The sequence below is a fragment of the Colias croceus genome, chromosome 3 (genome assembly GCF_905220415.1).
Source record: "Colias croceus chromosome 3, ilColCroc2.1".
In the NCBI taxonomy this organism is placed as follows: domain Eukaryota; kingdom Metazoa; phylum Arthropoda; class Insecta; order Lepidoptera; family Pieridae; genus Colias; species Colias croceus.
Genome location: NC_059539.1, coordinates 7,038,394 through 7,054,457, shown reverse-complemented (window position 1 = coordinate 7,054,457; position 16,064 = coordinate 7,038,394). Strand labels below are relative to the sequence as shown.

The window sequence follows — 16,064 nt, the reverse complement described above, 5'->3', positions numbered from 1 at the left end:
GACATTGTCATCTGATCCGTTAGCCGGCTCCATAACGCGATCACGTATTCGCATAATGTGGAAAATTTTGGGCCATAATTCGTTAAGGGCCCTTAGTAGGTGAACACGGAAAAATGGACTGTTTTCTATGAGCTATAATTGAAAATATTGGGGTTTTTTCGCACTGAAATTTCTAATATGTATTACAGAACGTATGTGTGATGGGATGACTGTTTCCAAAACACGATTGGAAAAATTTTGCTCGATAAAAAAAAATCCTGAAGTTACCTCTAAAATATCATCTAAATGCTCATTACAACCGTATTTTACGATAATAATTCGTATAAAATCACAAGTATTATTATTTTCGTATTATTATTTTGCATACCAATGGCAGTTTTAATCACTAGGTACCTAAGGCTTATCGTATTTTTAAACTTGTAAGTTGTATAACTAAGGTAATTTCATAAATATTACAGTAGATAGTAATTATGAAGTCGCTTAAAAATTATATCCTAAAGTTTTTTTTACAGGATTTTTAAAGAAAATATGTGCCAGTGTTATATAAGGTGTTTTTAAGTCTCTTATTATGACGAAACAAGTGATTCCACGATGTTTACACGCTGAATTGATAATGTTACAGTGGTTTCCAGTGTGCGCATTAAAAATGTATAAGTCGACCTCCTTTAATATTTATAGATGAACTCAAAAAAGATCAGAAATGATACGCTTTAAATGGAGTGACATTGAAAATAGTAATCCGTGAATTTACTCTAAAAGTTACCTAGGACGCTTCAAAAAGGATTTTGGATTAATTAGAATAAATATTTTGAATAATTTAATTTACCTTATTTATTTTCTATGAATCATCAATAAAAAAGAAGGACTAGTAATAAAAAAATATTGACGCCCAACGTGGGGCTCGAACCCACGACCCTGAGATTAAGAGTCTCATGCTCTACCGACTGAGCTAGCCGGGCTTGCTGAAGGTGTCTGAAAATAGGTACCTACTATATTGTAGTTATAATTAATCATGTTGCATAATTAAACAAATTTCAAAAACAATTATCATGTAATATCTAGATATTGAGGCAAGACAACTGGACTGTGTTTAAAAATCGAATAGGTAGATGATTAAGCTTTTTAAATAAGAAATGTAGATAATATGGTATCTTCTACATTTTATTCTTGAAAACAATAAAAAGAAAAGATAAAGTAAAAACTATACTTATTTAAAAATTTCAAAACGTCATAATCGAAGAGCTTGGTTGAGGTTTTCACTTTCAATAATTCATTTCATGGTCTAGAATTTTTTAGAATTCAGAAATACGTACTCGTCTAAAAACTATAACGACTATCTATTACAGATATTATACCTGCTTGAATGTTAGTTTAGTTAGTTGAAAATGTTTAGTTAGTGAAATGAATTTTTGGTAGAAATTGGAGAATCAAATACCCCCTTGACATCTATAGAAATATTCTTTAAATAATAAACTGTATATGTACAATCAACTATAGAAAATAGAACGTTTTACTATTAACGATTAGTACATTATATTGTTTCAGAGTACCAGTCCAATAATGGAAACCACCATGTCAACTAATGAACATAAAATTAAAAGAACGTCTCGAAAGACCAGCGCTGCCCTAACATTTGAACAGTTCAATAATAAGAAGGATCTTAATGATGATATATCATATTGTTTTAAAATTAACTAATTCAAGGTGTCTCTATAAATTAATCTCGCTGCTGTCAGAATACAGTGAAACGGCAATTAAATGGTCGAACGAAATTACCACACAATGTGCCCTGTATATCATGAGATGACATCTGTCTGCCACGCTGCTACCCTGGCAGACCACTCATCATACACTGCTTAATATAGCTTGTAGGATACTATCTATAAGTTATATCCTAATCGTCACTTGTAACAAGATCATTCTTACATTTACAGATATTTCTGATGTAGTAAGGTAAATAAGACATTGCTATTATATACCCTAAAATACAAATGTGTTTTGTGAAAAAAAATTGCATTGACTGAACGAATCATTGCTTTAAAAATATAGTTTGGGTATATGTATCTAATATGAATCATTTAAATGAGGCACAATTAGCTATAGGATGAGACGCATTCTGCATTAAAAACTGACTATTCGTGCCGTAATTATTGATAATAATACATATTATCATTCATAATGTTTTTTGTAAGTAGGTATTCTATCTTAATATATATATATATATATATATATAAATCTCGTGTCACAATGTTTGTCCTCAATGGACTCCTAAACCACTTAACCGATTATAATAAATTCGCACACCATTTACGTTCGATCCAACTTGAGAGATAGGAATTAGGATAGGTTTTATCCCGGAAATCCCACGGGGTTTTCTCTGAAAACGCGGGCGAAGCCGCAGGCGGAAAGCTAGTTATAAATCTATTTTTAAAGAATTAAATTCATATTATACGCTTCTCAAATGGTTAAAAGGAAGACAAATGAGCCGCAACACATGATCCGTATTATTTACAAATTATAGTCACGTGTGTGGAAAAATTGTTGGTTTTTACTGTGTGTTTATCTGCCAGTTGCCACCGTCCTCCGGGATCCGAGCACGCGAAGCGTTACCGCGCCGCTTATGAAGCCGCGACGGGAATTTATTTAATGAGCCCTGCGATAACTTATACACTACACGTTCATTTACACTTTTTGGACTTTCATTCAATCCCCCTCGTTTGCTATAAAAAGTGTTAAATTAATTAGAGTTAGAATGCATACGCAGTGATGTACGACTCCGTGAAGATTTATTACCTACATACTCTTGAATTATGTTCATATTTCTGTTTTATTGCTCTATAACTCCCGGTAGCCTATTAAGAAATTTGTTTGTTTTCAAGACGGAATAGTTAAAACCCGTTCCCGTTTATTAAGATTCGTTTAAACGGAATAGCTAAAAATATAAAGTCAGATTTCACTTTTAATGTATTCAACACGGTGTTCGGACTTGAAAATAGTCCTCGTAATATGCTTAAGGAGGACAGATATCTTTATGGAAATACCTTTTATCACAACGGATACAGATTCATAATAAAATGATGCCCATGCATTTGTAAAATAATGGCGTGATATTATTTTCACGTCCTCACGTGGCATGCAACGTGGTGCCTGGTCAGAAATTCATATCATTGACATTTCAAATTCATTAGACCGTTTGTAAGTATGCTGGTGAAGGTTTATTTCGTAACAAGACGGGAGAGATAACAATGGAACGTTTTCTAATTGCATGTAAAACTTAAGGTTTGTAAATTTGATTGTATCTGCATACAGCCCATATTAAATCTTCGAATACTTGAGTATTGTTATGTACCTAATATGGCATAGGTTAGAATTAGGAGTGTAAGATAGGTTGTCACGGATGAATTCTACACATACCCGTGGCCCTGTCGCTGATGCGGCTTGACGGAACACAGTGGGGTTTTGGTCGGTAGGAATCCGACATAACCCACGGCCTCTTCCCCGGAGGCCGTGGGTATCTATGCAAGATTTCCCCACTAAAAAAAAAGGAGTGTAAGATAGGTATATCAGTAATCAGTATTGAGTTGTAGTTTGTAAAGAAGATTTATTTTTAACATTAAATTAGAGAGTAATTATAGAGTAAACATTGCAAAAGCTTTCAGCGATGAATATCTACTTAAAAATTTAAATTCTGATCAAAAATAAAACTAATAATGATGCGAATTTCAGCAGAGAATAATTGGACAGCTGTGAATTAATTAGCGTATTTACACGGCGCATATTCGCTTTAAAATAGAAAATTAATTAAAACATTTATAAAAAGTAGTTAGCTATGCTCGATAATGTACTTAGCCATTACTCACGTTTCAATTACGTCGTTGATGAGCCGATATCGAGTTTTATGGCAGAAAATTTGGCAATGACACAATGTAATTTTTGTTTCATAGAACAATTAGATAAAATGAACATAATTTTTATGTGGGTGATAAATATTCATGATCCAAGGATTTTGAGTTTTTGTTTGCGTTTTTAGCATTTATTACAACGAATATGTATTGTGATTTAACGAGAACACACAAAGATTTAAGAAATAGAAGATGCCCTCTTTATAATAACAAATAAGACTTTATAGGTACGCAATTTATCGTAAGTCTCATGTAATAAAAAAGTTGCACGGTAAAAGTATTGCCATGACAATTCAATAATAAGGTGATTCCTATTCAACGTCTACTCTGTGTATGGGTTAATTGCGACATTTTAGGCATGTTGTTGATATCAAAACATCGATTTCATCAAACATGCGTGCGGTATAAATACGAACGCCCGCACAGCACGTACATCTATCTATGTCTAGAATTTTAATTTCATATGAAGTTAACACATTGACATGAAATTATTTTAATTTATTTATGTTTTTTTATGCGCTGTCACGAAAAATATAGTAACCGTGGTCAAGGATACATTAAGCAAGTTTATTATAGTTTATTGAAGGCATTTTTTATGATTTATGCAACTGATACCTACGTTACATAATCTTAAAAAATAAGTTTATCCACATGAAACTATTAGTAGCAAATGCTAGGTGAAACCAAAACCTTTGATATAACTTGCACTCTAAATTAACTTTCAAATAAATAGGTATCAGAATTTTGAAACTTGAAAATGAAAAATATTACCTCCAAAACGCAAAGATAATTGTTTGAAAAACTTACTCGATACTATAGTCTTACATTAGTAGGTACGAACAAAAGTACCTAAAAGCCTTCACAGTAATATAACGGAAGAGCTATAACAATAATATTAACCTAATAACAGCGATGAATTCGAAGAAGGCGGTAAGACCAGACTGTACCAGCACATAGATCAACCGTTTACATAGTATTCATACTAATGGTGCAGCATTTATAAATAATCTTCATTTCTATTTAGTACGATCTTCAAACCCACGTACCCAGTTAAGTCATCCTCTGTGACCGAGTTAACACAGCACGCACTTGTTTTATTACCCTCATGTTTCCAAATGGCCCTCATTTTGTTTAAACCAAATTATTTATATTTTACTAGTTTCCCAATCATCCACTGTCCCAAATGTTCGATTCGGTGAACCGTTGAGAAATGTATTCTTATAATTCTATGCGTGGTCACTACATGAGGGCTTACGTAAATCATATGTGAACTATTTTATTACAATTTACCATGACTTTATTGTTGGTTTTATAAATTGTATTTAGGTAGTAAAAATACAATTTTGTATAGCTATTACGGCTAATAAAGTGATTATTAAAATAACCGGACCTTTGAAATAGTTTTTATCATTAAAGAAATCAAACTTGTTGTAAAAAAAGCTAACCGAACAAATGTTATGATTGGGACACCATATGAATTATTTTATGTGTCATGCTTGCATTCAGAATTAAATTCATATCAATTAAATGACTAAAACGGTTACGACTTACTCGAATGACAATAAATATCGACTATTAAAGACTGCTGTAACTCAAGCCTAATTGTTTGTTTACTTTAAATGGATCCAAAACTTACGATCAAGTGATTCATACTGTGTAGGGTAAACACATTTTTGAAGTTCAGTCTAGAGGAGACTTGAAGTAGCGTTTTAGTAATAACAATACAATGAATATATTCAATTACTTATAGATTAAACAGTTATTTCCAGAGTGCTTGAGTACTCCCAAAGATTTAAACGGGCTAAGATCTTAATCTTAATACTATTATAAAGGCGAAAGTTTGTAAGTATGGATGTATGGATGTTTGTTACTCTTTCACGTAAAAACTACTGAACCGATTACAATGAAATTTAGCACACATATAGAGGGTAACTTGGATTAACACATAGGATAGGTTTTATCCCAGAAATCCCACGGGAACGGGAACTATGCGGGTTTTCCTTTGAAAACGCGGGCGAAGCCGCGGGCGGAAATCTAGTATATAATAAATAAAGATAGAAAAATGTTGATATTATATTAGATTCTACAAATACCGTCTTTCGAGTATTAGGTACTTGTAATCTAAAAAAAAAATCATTACTCACATGTTTTGTCAGGTAAACAACAATAAGTCCATGACTTATGTATAGAGCTGGTATATTTTCAAAATTCGTGTTTACGTTTATTGAATGGAGTCAACGAAAGTGTCTGAGCCGCAATTGTTTCAGTGTCATCATTAGAGGGGTTTCCAATAGCCGCAGCTGTTAAGATGTTGATTTATGTCACTATATTGCTCCTCCAATTATCTTATTAGTGGCCAATTTATCGTTCGTCACATTAACATATGGATCGCATTCGCTCAAAATGAAACAATGGGTATATTTTTACGCTTTGATGGACTAGACTTTATAATTAAAATTTTATCGGCAATAAATAGAATATATATATGTAATGCAGCTGTGGGGAAAATTATTAAATAATAACAGTAACTATATATTTCTAAAAAACACATATCAGGCAAAGAGGAAATTTTATTAAAAAATACAATATTGCTCTATGTAGGTCGGCTCTGTATTGTTTGAATTGACACTAATAATTCGTTTATTCCACTATCTGCGGGTCAATATTTTCTCATGAAGCTCGACGTTTTGTCACACAAAATAACGTGTTTTATCGCCGCACGCTGCTCGCTAAATGTTTTACGGCAATAACAATAAAGAAAAACAAAAGCATATTATTGTCCTTCTTCCCGTACTTATTTCTTTCGAAAAAGAAAGACAATCGCGCCGTTTTATTAATATTTATCTCTCGTGCCCAAAATACTTTGGTGACCTCGCGTATTTAGGTACCGACTTTAAAGACATCCACAGCTATACCAACATTGATAATGATTTAATTTAATGAATTGATTTAATAGATATTTATTATTTAAACGTTTTGACGTTTGTATTGTTGAAGTTATATTTTTTGGTTTTATGGCATTCAAATGCTTTATAAAGTTGTTGTTGTTTGTATTGTTTTACGCTTCATTACCGTAGATAATGTTTCGAGAAGTTCTTGATTACGGATTCCACGGTCGGCCATCGGAGACATGTGGTTTCAATAATATTTTCATATTAACTACTGCGTGCTCACTGGCCGTGTAACAGCGAACAAATAGCTCTCTGTGGCACTTCTGTGAATATTCCGATTACCATCGCAATACATGTAAATCTACATTCAATTTCTCATGGAACTTGTAATCAAAACACAGCTGATGTAGCTGAGTAGGTAGCTATTTTGAATGAAGTATTTTTATGTTTCCCAAAAATTATGAATAAAATATTTATTATTAAAGTTTAAGACACTAAAGAATGCTCAACACGTTCGTTGTAAGAATTCTCATTTCAATTGTCATATTATCCGACAAATTAATGATTTAAAATTCATGTCCCTCCGAAACGTTCATGCATCAGCGGGTTATTATTACTTATTAGCATCGAATACACGTATCAACCATAAAAATGTAAAGGAAGAATATCATAACTGTTGTAATGAATTATTATCAAAATATATTAGATATTCAAATAGCAGAGGGGACTTCCGCTGGGAACTCAGTGGGTTCACGACGCATCGACGGATCTCTCAGGCGAGCATTCGTATTTTACAGCTACAACCGATCTGAATAATAACACGGTACATTAGTTTCCCATTATGCCTTCGAGACAATAAAATTTGCTCAATTTTACGATCGCATTAATAATTTTATGAATGGAAGCAAACGTTTAAACGGTTAAATAAAAAGTATCGAAAGGGCGATCGAGGTCAGTTGTATATGAGGTAAGGTGCTAAAAGAAATAAGATGCGTTTGGAGCGTGTTCCTGCGACAGGGTTACAGTATACAGGGTGCGGTGCGGAGCGGAAGACAGCGGTTCCCAGGGTATCATTTGCACGAACGCCGGATGCTTATCGATACCTTGCTTTTTGCTTACGATTACGTTCAATTAATTTATCAATTAGCACAGGCTACGTGCGCACTCGGATTATTGTTTCGAAACTACTGGTGGGTGCCAGTGGCACAATGTTCTTTCATTTATGTTAGTACTATTTTAATATACTATGCAATTATTTATATGAATAAGGATAGCTTAGTTTTCTTCTGGATTCGAACAGTTTTACTTAGCTATAATATTTCACCGTCTTATATTAAAAATATGCACTTACCATGTACCTAAGTATAGCTGTGGATGTCTATTGATGTACTAAGTAAAACTGTTCGAATCCAGAAGATGGATGATTCTTGAATCTTCGAAATATATATGTACATAATACTTTGTTTGTTAGGTAATTATTTTGCTAAAAAAATTTTGTGATAAAAAATAGGTAGTTCTTAAATGGCTGATCGCCGTTATACTTTTATAGTTTCCTATACAATATTTTATAAATTCCTTTAATTGTACACAATAGTCAAATAATATCACACACAAGCACTAAAATAAATGCATTATTAATATCCATTGTTATTATTTATTGTGGAGTAAGTTAATAAATCAAGTTTCGTGTGAGCGAGGGCATAGTGTAGTGGCTTCCGTTGCTTTGCGGTCGACGTTGATTTTGTGGTTAAGTTCCGCGTAACTTGATAAGCATAACTTGACATCCTTTGACTGTGAATTATAACTTTAACTTAATTTGCCCCGTTTAAACGTTTTAATACATTAATCTCATCATGCTTTAGTAATAGTAACTTAACGTTAATTATTATCTAGGTACTTAAAATAACATGTAAGTTTCTTGGTATGTTTTTAAGTTTATGTATTTTTTTTGAAGCTATAATATTATAATAAAAACAAATATATTAAGAGGTAAGCGACAGTATATCAATGTAGCTGGCATGCATTAAGATTATTCTTGCATAAAACAAATACTTAACTCAGAATCTGAGCCAAATTACAGTCATAAAAGTGACAACCATTTATAGCATTATTCGGAGGCATATCGAATCTGCCGCTTTCCATATTACAGTACACTGCAGACCAAAAATATTGGGACGCTTTTAATAACACAATGTACATACAATGCAAGGCGACACAGTACTACTATTGACTGACAAATTATCACTTTTTTTAATAACTTGAACTAACCTACGTGCCTAGAACAGAAGAGGTTTGCATTAAACATTTAATTTACACATTAGCATAAAGTAAATTATAGGTATATCTATTTCCGATTTTCTTAATTTTAAGATATTGTTACATATATGTATAAATATGTTTTTATCGCATCAAACCATAATTGAATTCTTTATATTATATTTTCAAATTATCTTTGAAATTAATTATGATAGTGACAAAATATCACTTATGTAGATAGATTGAAAATAAATGCTTAAAATCTGACTTAACTAACTGACAAACTTATTCGCTAACCGTATCACTTTAAATTTGATCACTGCCTTCAAATTTCATCCCCTACAAATTAAAGTTGCGCTGCCAATTCGTTCGGCCAACAGTGTATATGAGAAGTTATAGGTTTCATTTGCGGGCGATAGACGACAATTTTCAATTTTCTTGCGCGTGCGTCCCATTTGAATATTTTAATTTGGGGGGCGGCGCGACTATTTCAATTTATTTTATGAGCCCGTTCACAGAAGGGTTCGCGCTACGCACCGCACCAGATTAGTAAATATTTGATTGCTTTATAGCTTCATGTGATATATTTGTGTACGCACTCTAAATGTGAGCTGTCAACTTTTGTTCAATATTTCCCGTGTGCATTGCCGTGAACACTTCAGGGAGTAAGGATTACTTGGGTAAAGTATATACTATGTGTACCTTATAATACCTTGTAATGTTATTTTGTAAACAATAACGATAAGAATTAATGTAGATCATGAAATATGAATTATTATAAGTAGATTTAGACACACATTTTCAGATCCTAGAAGAGAAACTATAATTTGAAGCTACTTCAAGTAATTTTATCAGACTACTATAAAAAAAATATAGTGTATTTGCATTGCAGAAGATCGACAATATTGAAATTACATTAGGTTATTGCTTATTACACAACACAAAACTTTTTTTATGGAGTACTTATAGCATATTAGATAACAACTCTTCATGGATGTTGGCAATAACAAAATATACCTATATCGAACATAACTCATTAAATGATAACACATTAACGTCACTTATTTTGGAAAAGTACTGAACATGTTAATATTATATTCAAATTGTTTCAATATCTTATAAATATTATAATTACGTTTTGTATTTAATATAACCTTGGGGTTATCTATTTAATTTATAGTTTATTGTCTGTCAATTATTATGAGATCACCTTTTTGAGGTGATGCGAAAACAAAATACTAATTTTAAAGAAAAATATATGACGTAGAGAGAAGCATCGCCATAAGTTCTTTTTTTTTTCGTTATTTTTTACATTTTTGACAATGAATATAAATTAAAGCACAATTATTTTGTTCTTTTGTACCTGTATAATAATAAAATAACAATACAGATCTGAAGATTCATTATATTAATATAAATAACAATGTTCATTGTTCATAGCAAAGGTCATGAAATAGCTTTTATTTGAATATTAATTGTTGATTACATGAATATTTGTATAAAAGAATGATTTTTTTTTCCTGTTTGACTGAAATAATTATAATTACTTTCAATATATTATAATAATACAGACATGTTTCTTTCCTTGCTATCTAGGTACTTATTGTTAATGCACGTAATCTTTCATTGAGTTTGGTTAGACGTGATAGTAAAGTAATGGAGTTCTTATAGTCGCATTAATGGCGAAAACGAAAATACGTTATTTGTAACACTGAAATAATAAAAATTATGTTTTTTTTTGCGTTTTTTTTTAATACATTTTAACGGATCTAAAAAGAGATGTATTGATGTCATAATTTTATAAAATCTCGTAGGAATCATAAATCTATTTAAAAATTCGTTAAAAACTATGTATATCTAAATGAATAGAGGAGTGCGCGCACTGCTCCGCGCGGCTGTGATGCAACTGAGGGTACCGCTTGTGTTTAACCTCACATAGCTATGTTTCATCTAATAGAATTGCGAGCTCGTTATCTGCTCAGATTAAAATATTCAGTATTTGAGTGATTTCACGAGTGAGTGAGCGGCAAAGGGTTGACTAGTCGTTTCGCCCGCTTTGAACACTTGTGGGGAGGCGTGCTTTGGGTTAGGCGGTTATCTACCTACCCGCTTTACATACAAGGAAGTGTCACGCTGAACATCCCAAGTTATTAAAACCATCCTTCGTTAATATTGCATTGATTAATTTAACGGTAGTGTGTACATACCTACCTACTCATTTAAAAGGGTTGGGAGATCAAAAGTTAGCCTCCTGATCGGGTAGATGCTAAGTTGTTTTATAATTAGATTTGAATTAATAAACTTTTAAGCTATTTAATGTAATTTAAAAAATTTTTTATGTCCTGATATGTATCCAAAATTATGGCCATTGAAAATTGTTACAATTTCCATATCACGTATGGAATTAAACGGTATCGACTGCAATATACGCACAAATAAATGAATTGTCGAATTTCACCGCCTTTTTCCGGCGTCTGACTCCATGAATAATTCCATTTATATAATGGTGTCGACCGCATCAAATATTTTATTCCGAGTTCTGCATATTTAAGTGTCACAAAAACAATGTTTGAGAATATTTATCAGTTCATTCGTTTTGCTACATGTCCTCACACATTTCAAATAAACCTTATAATGGTAAACGATTCACAAGTTACGTAACGCAGTTTATAATGGGCATGTGTATTGAACTTATTTAATCTATTATCGTCAACAATGGAGCATCGATACATTTGCCATTGTAGTATGACGATTGACGAGAAGCGATCAGTGACGGCAATATAGTATATGAATAGGCGGATGCTGTAGTATAAATATTGCACTCCACCCATGAAAAGCTAATTTTATGAGTGAAATTAGTTATTCACCTGTTGTTGCCATTTATTTATAATGAGTACAATGCGAGCAGCAACGGAGCGCGGCCGCACCCAGCTATTATTTGCGGACGCATCAAAACCAATTTGTCGATTTCATATTAAACACTGATGATGGCCTGATAATAATCAACGTATAGGAATGAGTTGTGCAGAAATAATATGATATTTTAAATGTGGGTTTTGATGCAGTAAAAATTGTTCAATTGCTCAGTACGTACCTATATGTATACTCAGGTATTTTGAAAATCGTGTGATCAGCCCCTAATTAACTTGAACTCAGGAATCGATTGAATTTTTATGTTAAATTAATTAAGTTATCAATGTGTGAAAAAGTGACTACACCGTAATATAAAGTTTAATTGAATGTGATTAAAAAACCTTCTCTTCTACTCAAAATAGACACCTTCACATTTTTCTATAAGTTAACACAACAACAGTTTTCTCTGATTCGGTCTGTAATGGAAACTTATTAAGAGCTCGATGACGTTTTTTTTTCCTTAATTTAGGATCATTGCTTGAGCTAGTAATCATTTAAGTTTTTTCTTTATTTTGTTAGATTACAGTTCTACGAGGAGGTCTCACGTACGGGCCTAGAAGAATTGGAGATTGTTTTGTGATCTTTGGCCGGACAATATGTTACAGGCGTCAAATAAAGTAAGAGAAAATTGATAATGCCCAGATAATGTTTATACATTTTTGACAGATTATTTATATATTATATTTAGATATTGGCTGTTCCACTGTTAGTACGCACAAGTAGGTAATTGTTATTTTGATGTTCATTCATATTTTCAATAGGGGGACACTCAAGATTTTCTTAGAATATATTTAGCCGACTATGTTTGCTTTAGCATTTATTTTATTACTCACATAAATATTATATGATCCATTTATTATTTCGTTACAGTGTACTTTCTTAGTAGGCTACAAAGACAACAATTACAACACATTCATCCCTCTTAAATATATCCATTACCCTTTATAACACATTCCATCAGTTCAATTTCATCGTTAATTCCTTCATACCATGAGTATTACCGACCGGTAATTATGAATTATTCCTTTTTCTTCACACAACTTCAACATAAGTTCGTGAAATACGTGACCATCATTTTTTGTCACTGGAAACGGGCACTCGTGATAATATCCGATCAAACAGGTACACTATTAAGCATGAAGCGAATAAATGTCACGTGCCGTTTCAGACGAGACACTTGTCGCTACATCATACAATTGTACCACAAAAACGCGGCCGCCGATAACTATGATTAACTATTATCTTTTTTTAATTGTGACGTAGTTACAGCTTTAGTTAGCTATATCACATTTCTTGTGTCTAACCGTTTGTAATCAATGTTCGTAATTTGTGAGTAGAAGTGGGGATTCGGGTTATGAGCAATGACTTTCAGCCGTCTGTATCTGCAAAACCATAGAATATGTACGTTGCAAGACTGAGTTCTTTTTTTTTTTTTAGTCTCCACCTGAATCCACCTTGTATTAGTCTACGTAGAATCTACGTTCATTGCAAACGAATTTTAATTTTTAATGAAAACTGATTTTAAATGTTTTGCACTTTAATAAATACCTTCTATTTATATCAGTTATTTTGATTTGTTTTGCCTGCATTCAACAAGTTATATAAATATCATCACATATTGTGTTAATGAAAAAAGACTTCATAGTGTTGAAATCTCACTATGTCGAATCAATTCTTTCACGCTACCGGACATGTTTCATCTCTCGTCTTTCATTTCAAACAAAAATAAATTTTATAAACATGTGATTTAGAGTCTATTTTATCTTGCTCGTGCAATTGTTTTTGGAACCTTCAATGATTCAGCACTTTAACTGAATAACCATTATAATATGCAATAAAATCTTTTCATTACAATTTTTTTCTTTTATTTGAAACTTTAATTGTGTTAAAGCTTATAAGCAATTGAGAGATTCCTCTCCACATTCATTTCACTTGCTCAAGTATGACCATTTTTTCTTAAATTACCGCTTAACACTGTAGGACTACTTAAATCAAAATTATACACATTATCTCCATAGAAGACTTTTTTATAGAAGACCTTCCTCTAGGTATTGGCCATTGCCTCGTTCAATTGTCGCAACTGAAATAATATTATAGTAAGTATCGAGAATAGGTACGGCATGACAATAGGGCTTAAAAATTTTCTTTCCACTTAAGAGCCAGGTTTAACAAGTAGATATGTTATTGAAGTTGAAGTTATATCGAAAGTACGTACCTTATAAACTTGCAGCAGCTAGAGATAATTCTAAGTAGGATGGCAAGCTACAAAAGTATCCATAATTTCGTGAAGGGTAATTATGGTGTGTGTGAGTCTTTATGCTTCAAGTAGGTACCATGTTATGGACAAACCCTGGAAACATCATAACACTTCTTCAGCAACCTATTGCGTATTTGAGTAGCAAACACAACCCATCCCATATAATTACTTTTAATAGTCTACAAAAAGATGATCACTTAGTCTAAAGAATGTGCTACAAAAGGTACCGATTAATAACCCACAAGGATACTAACGTTTTGTTTACCATAGATGATAGTGGCACGTATCTCAGAAACGCTACCGAATTAAAAGGAGTCAATAACATCGTGACAAAGAGTTTAAATGCCAAACTGTCTCGCTCGCGACGCTGCGCTACGCAGCGTGACCGATGGCCACTCGACTGGCTAGTCTTGATACTTTGAGAGGTAAAGAGGTGTTAGTTTCTATATTAAATATTTGTGTCAATAGAGTTTTAAGGATATATATTTTTGGGGATGTGTAAATTTTATGATGGAAACGATAATATATGTGTTTAAAGTTTCAACAAATTTTTAAGCAGCACTGCTACTTAAAAGTTTTAAGAATTTATTGCCTTAACTAATTATTGATAAAACAGGAAAAATACTTGATCCGGTTATCATTAAGTATGTATGTAGATACTATAGGTACATATAAGAAATACAAGTATCAAAATCATTTTATCGATTTGTGGTTATTGGTAGGTGAAGGAAGGTTATTATTTTCTGAACTATGGTCATTAAAATTTTTGATTAACAGCATTTGATCCGTGTCGATAAGATGACGTTGCAAGAAGCTGATATAGTCCTTTTTCTTGGAGCCGTAACTAAACGCTTTTTATAATTTTTTATTAGATACTCATAAAGATATTACAATGTTATCTCGGCGGGGAAAAAGAATGTACCTTAGTTCCTATTTCGGTTTATTTTATTCGATTCGTTGTGAGATATTTCAAATGTTTTGTCGAAGAAATATTTTGAATTCGTTTACATAGAATTAACTGATTCTTGCGACATTGAGTAACAAAAATGATAAAAGATAGAGTTTAGCCTTTTTAATTTAAATCACAATTTAAATAGTATAGGATATGAAGGGTTTGATTGCAATGTTACCTAACTTATTTGAAAATAATGGAAACTTTTCTTGAATACGGTTTAAATTATTATAACACTGGTGACATTTTGTATATAGGTATATTATTTACGTTCAACCTAAACAACTTAAACATCGACTCTTACAATTGTTTAGAGTAAAATAATGTGAACTATAATGCATTGCGCATACATGTGTGCTCGGAGGAACAATTGGAGCCCCACCTCGATTGCACGAGCTCGGTATAGAAACTAACCATTTGTCATCCATTATTCACGGCCTAAATTGCACAACTTTAGAGCGCCATTTCTAAATGACATCTAAATCTGTTAGTGTATTAACATTGTGAATAAAATTCATACAATCAATCTACATAAATGTCCGTGAGCGTCCGTCCATTAGTCAAGTGGAGTACAAAGGGCACACGCTCATCTCGTAAATCAGTCGTACGGAGGTCTCGCGTTGTGCTGAGCGACTTGCCCAAATCGTACGCAATAACCGCTCGCCACTTTCTCAACTCTTACCATTAGAGCGACCCCATGCACATTTGTCATTTAATATGACCACTTCAGACTTGGAAGAGATGCTAATTCATAGGATAATCAGTAGCCTGCAATGATAATTGTGACCGTTTTTATAACTAAGTTAGAATTTGTAACTTTTGTTCGAGGCTTTGCTTAATAATTCCTGAATTAAAAACCACTGGATTTTCTATATAGAATTAGAGGAAAGAAA

At 32.5% G+C, this 16,064-nt stretch overlaps 1 non-coding gene across 1 annotated transcript; it reads right to left on the bottom strand.

Annotated features, from left to right (window-relative positions):
* Positions 1–886: 886 nt before the first annotated feature.
* Positions 887–959, bottom strand: Trnak-cuu. The gene has a single exon. It is a non-coding gene; the product is annotated as a tRNA-Lys (tRNA).
* Between the last annotated feature and the right edge of the window lie 15,105 nt (positions 960–16,064).